Genomic DNA, 5,573 nt, shown 5'->3' with positions numbered 1-5,573 from the left:
TTTTATTCTTTTCAAAGAAAGATTAAAGATAAAGATTAAAATGTTGCCTTGAAAGTGAATAAGTAATTAAATAAGTAAGCCTGGAATTAATGGCAGGTGCAGAAAACAGCAATGTCAAAAATACATCACAAACTCACCCAAAAGAGCAATTTCTGTGAGATTCTGCTTTTTATACTGGAATCCATTTTGTGTCAAAACCATAATTTCCACATTGCTGTTTTTACTCTTTTATTTTTGAGCACCTGGGAAATTTTACCACATACCACCGTAATATGCTCGTGTAACCCTGGGAATCACTGTGCCACAGTCTGTCCTGCTGGAATGTGATGTGATTTGTGTCACACAGGTGTGATGGAGTGAGTTCAATCCAATAGGAAGTCAGAATGGTATATATTTACACTTCTCAACAACCACAATCAAATTCACTCTATCCATGGGCTCCATGTGTCTGGATAGATTTATATTTAATAATTTTTTTCTGAACAATGAAAAGATGGAATAAAAACAAGTCAAAGTTAAAAAGAAATCAAATAAGTTTTGCGTTTTTAAAAAGTAAGGAGTAGAAAGTACAGATAATTGAATTAAAATGTAAGAAGTAAAAGGTAGGCTGAAAAATAATTACTCCACTAAAGTATAAACAACCAGAATTACTACTTAAGCAAAGTAACAAAGTATTTGTACTTAGTAACTTGACACCTCTGAGTTAGTGAATGAAAGGTGACAGGCTGCAGGCAGGAAGCAGGTGATGAAGTCTTCATCAGAACGGGTAGTTCAGGTGATTGTCCACCAGGTGGCGGCCTGCCTCCACCTCAGCAGCTCGCGCGGCGCCACATGAAGCTCACAGCTCCGTGTGTGGCGGCACGCGGCGCTCGGCGCGCTCTCCTGCGCTTTTAAAGAGTTTGTCCAGCAGCGCGGTGTCCTCTCCATCTGGACCCGGCTCGTGCGCGCTCTGCTCAGACTCAGGACCGGGGGACCGGGGCTGAGACCTGAGCTCAGCCTGAACTCTGCCGGTCGGTGCGGTGGACCCGGGAGCTCCCCGGTGTGGACGTGACGCAGGACGACCGAACCGAGCCTGGAGACGTCACGCGATCTGAAGAGCCGCCAGGAAAGTGAGAGAGGAACACGCGCGCTCTTCACTCACATGGACTCCACGGACCCTGCACTGTGACCTGCGGGACCGGAGGAAGCACCGGGAGTCGAACTCGCAACCGCAGCAACCAACCTGCTGTTTTCTAAAGAATCAGCTGTGACAGCGGAACCAGGAGTCCAGGTCCAGTTCGGCTTAAATAAGATGTTGAATAAATGTGTGTTCGGAGTCCCGCCGAGGGCGTTCAGAGGAATGTGTTCCGCTGAGGTGAAGAACAGCTGCAGGCTGCAAACATCTGGAAACACCTGCTCCCGCGGCGGGAGCTAAAGGTGACTGAACATGTTGACAGTGTGTCTGAGAGTTATTTTATTGTTTATAAACCTTTACTTGTTCAGTTCTTACTGTGCATCATCTGACAGCTTCATTCTCCACTTAAAAAAAAAAAATAAATCATCCCATGTCTGTGATCCATGAGGGAAGTTGGGGTGCAGCAGGTGCCAAAGAACATGTGTCCAAAAATATATTTATAGAAATAATAATAATAAACAAACAAACAAAAAACTAACATAATATATATACAGTATTTATATTAACCTTCTGTTGTGGACAACATTCAGCTACATTTTTGTGTGGAAAAGACTGAGTTAGAAGCATTTTTGTTATTTAAAAAAAAAAAAGAAGCATTTTTGTTAGCTATAAGGTTGATTAGCTCTGGCGGCCATCTTGAAATGACTTGATTCCAAAATGTAATAGATGTGCATCTGATTATTACTCTCTATGTCAGTGGTTCCCAAACTTTTTATCTTCTGACCCACAAAATATTCATGGCAAAAACTTGTGACCCCAAATATTACTGGTCTGAGGATACGAACTTTAATAATCCTAAAAACACAGGCTTTTTGACAAGCTAAACAGCTTGTAACAAATAAAAATACTTATTTTTATTTATTTTGTATTTTTGTAATAGTTATAGGGAAAATATTACATCAACAATTATTTTATTACCCTTTAAATTGATTTCTGGAGATTATCCAAGGTGCTTCATGACCCATAATTGGGTCCCAAGCCCAACTTTGGGAACCAAAGTGCAGTGGTTCCCAAACTTTTCAGCTTTTGACCCACAAAATAACAGTAGCAGAGACCTGTGACACCAGATATTTTTGGATGATAAACATTTGTATCAGGTCAACTAAACATGGGCATAGTAACAATATATTTATACAACATTTATCCATTTTAAATACACTAACCTCACTCCTTTGTAACAACTAAGGCAAAAATGTAATTAGTTCCGAAAAAATTTTCAGGACCCCAACTTGATGTTTCAAGACCCCACTTTGGGTCCCGACCCCAACTTTGGGAAACACTGCTCTGTGATATTTTGCTAACAAACAGGGTTTGATACTAATTCTTAATGCCAAAATTTTACGCAAAGATGTTGGGCAACGGGTAGCGCTCAGTTGGGGATAACTTACAGCTACTACCACTCCAAATATAGACCCAGTTTCTGTAGAGATGATTGAGTTACAAACATTTCTATTGGCTAGGGTTGAAAAGCTGTGGTGCCTATTTTGAATCGAGGCAACTCTAAAAGTAAATCATATCAAATGATTACTTTCTGAAGTCGAAAGCACTTGTTAGTCAACTAATCTGTTAATTGTCAATTATTTAAACTAGTCTGCTTCCTGCACCTCCTGTTCTGGGCTTCAGGGTCATCCCTATGTTCCCCAGTACCTAAACCCCAGGGTTAATTGATGAAAGTCATAAAAGATGCTCGGCTCACCTTCGAATGTCTTTTAAAACAAATGAAAAATATACTGAACTGCAGTGTAGGCATTGTACCAGGGAACGTGGGTCTTTAGGGTCGTGTCACAGCATCCCATCAACCCCCACTGAAACATGGCACCGCTGCTAAGTTATTTGTTTTCCTCCTCTCGTTACATAATTCAGATCACGGTCAGGGAACTGATTCGTGGATGTGAACACGCAGTGAGATATTGTGTGGAGAATGAGCATGCATCCACGCTCACTGTGTAGGGTGACAGTTTGCAATACTCCGTGAGGAGCTTAAGAGTGCGCAGAAAACCGGAGGGTGTGTGAGAGAGGATTTCTGCTTATGATAGGACAGAAAGATATGATGCATATATTTATAGGAGGGGGTGTTACATGGGGAGAACAGGAGTAACCGGAGGAGAGAGTGAATCCAGGGGGAAAAAAGGGAAAAGAGACACAACAGAGATGGTGTGGGGAGAAAATATCGTACCTGCAGTGTCCAAAAAGAGCTGAGTGACTTTATTTGCTTCTTGGAATTGACTGCTGGCACATTGTGTTCTACAGAGAAGCCCTGGCATTTACAACAGGGAAAACAAATATTCTGCATGTATCTGCTGAGGAAAGATTTCCTTTGATCATTGCAAAGAAGTTGATCAATAGTTCACAGGTTTTGAGAAGAGCTTTCAAAGTTTCTTTCTTTGGACTCTGTAATTCATTTTAAAGTACGTCGGGCCACCTGGTTCTCTTGGTCATTTTAGATTCAACAAATGTGTTAGAAAATGTCCCGTCCATCCTGTAAATTATTTGCTCTCTTTTTTCAGAAGAAATGTAACTTTCAAAATCTGACAATTAGAGGTGCACCGATAGATCGACCAGCCCATTTATCTGCACCAGTTTCTAGGGATGCACCGATATGAAAATTTCAGCTGATATCGATATCCGATATAATTATTGCTGTTATGGCCGATAACCAATATCTACCGATATTACACAAACACACAAATTATACTATACATATACGCACAAACACACTTGAGTCTTTTTTGATACAGTAAATAAATGACCAGACCTCTGACATGGCTCTACTTCAGTTATTCCTGGATGCGCAGCGTCAATATCACTATTATGATCAAAGAGATGCTGCTCAACCAACCAACTCCCCTCCCAGAACAGAAACACAAAGATAAAAAGTGGGAAATAAGTATTACACGTTAATATCATCCCTGTTTTACATATCAGACTGATACCGATATTCTAAAAAATTGCCAATATCGGCCGATACCGATATCAATACCAATATATCATGCATCCCTACCAGTTTCCTTAATTTTTGGAGATCAGAGATCGGCCGATCCTTAGATGATCGGTGGAAAAGACCCGCTTCTCTACCTCCACAAAGGTCTGAACATCAGCCACTGCCCCCTTATGCTCTGCTGTGAGCACTACCTAAGGTCCAGTTAAAACAAGTTTGTATTGTTTCAAAAGTATTGTTCAAAAATTTCAATAAAATAAGACTGGAACAATGAAGTTGTATTGTGATCTTATAACACCTGAAAGTGTCAGCTAGTTTTAAAAAAATGGTATCGGCCAAAATCAAAACCGGCAGGCCAGACTTTTAAACATTGGTGATCAGAGATCGGCCAGAAAATGTGTTTGAATTTTTATCAAGTTTTTCTTCAAACTCAGTTCAAACATACACGATGAAAAATTTTAACTACCAAACTGAAACAATCTTTTTTCTGTCTCAGTTTGTGTAGAGCTTTTTGTTCATTTTACAGGTTATATTTGACACATTTACTGACTCTACTTTTGGTCGTCAGTAAGGCCTGTCATGTGCAGCTGAAGAAAAAACATGCTCAGATATTTTGTAACGTCCAGTGGGGTGATGCCAATCCAAGCAAAGAAATGTCCTTTCTTCAAATTTTCTGTGTGGTGTTAAACAAAAAAGTCCCAGGTGATTTGCCTTAAAGCTGCAGTAAGGAGTTCTGAGAAAACCATGGGCCCTCCTCCTTGCTTTCTGCTGTGCATACAGCCCACCTTCCACAGCTCATCCCAGAGGAGCTTGTCGTGAACGTGGCACATTCAGAACTCTCAGAAAAGGTCAGTTTTCTTGTGATGTTAGCTTGTTTCTCCTCCATCGGCACAGCTGCAGCACATTGGCTGTTTTGAGCTTGAATGACGTTGGTGCTGTGATGGGGTGAAGAGCGTGAGCAGAGCGTACACAATCATGATTGACCTCTGATTGGCCAGAGGAGCCTTATTTTTTTCACAGATTTTTTGTCTTATTCTGCAGCTATAAAGATAGGATGAGGAGTTTGATCATCTAGAGGGAGCTGGAAGTAGAGCTGCTCCTCAGCATCGAAATGAGTCAATTGAGGTGATTTGGGCATCTGAGTAGGATGCATCTTGGATGCCTCCTTTTGGAGGTTTTCTGGGCACGTCCCACTGGTAGGAAGCCCTGAGGAAGAAACTCACTGAAAGAATTATGTATCCTCTTTAGCCTGGGAACGCCTCGGGGTCCCCAAGGAAGACCTGAAAAGTGTCACTGGGGAGAGGGATGTCCTGGTTTCTCTCCTGTGTTGTCTGAGATATCGACACTTCTCTTGTTCTACCTTCCGCACTAATCTCTACAGGACTTTTCTCTCTAGTGGAGCTTGTTGACAATTTTTCTTCCACTATTTGCAAAATTAGTACTAATGATATATATATATAT

At 41.1% G+C, this 5,573-nt stretch overlaps 1 protein-coding gene across 1 annotated transcript in view; it reads left to right on the top strand.

Moving 5' to 3' along the window:
* The first annotated feature begins 885 nt into the window (after positions 1–885).
* LOC106525874 (metabotropic glutamate receptor 8) overlaps positions 886–5,573 on the top strand; it is a 180,298-nt gene continuing 175,610 nt past the window's right edge. Inside the window, exon 1 of the mRNA XM_014020246.1 lies at positions 886–1,416. The gene's annotated coding sequence lies outside the window, so the exon portion shown is untranslated. The remainder of the gene's footprint in view (positions 1,417–5,573) is intronic.

The sequence above is a fragment of the Austrofundulus limnaeus genome, unplaced genomic scaffold (assembly GCF_001266775.1).
Source record: "Austrofundulus limnaeus strain Quisiro unplaced genomic scaffold, Austrofundulus_limnaeus-1.0 Scaffold245, whole genome shotgun sequence".
Lineage (NCBI taxonomy): Eukaryota > Metazoa > Chordata > Actinopteri > Cyprinodontiformes > Rivulidae > Austrofundulus > Austrofundulus limnaeus.
This window is presented reverse-complemented; position numbering and strand designations above follow the sequence as displayed.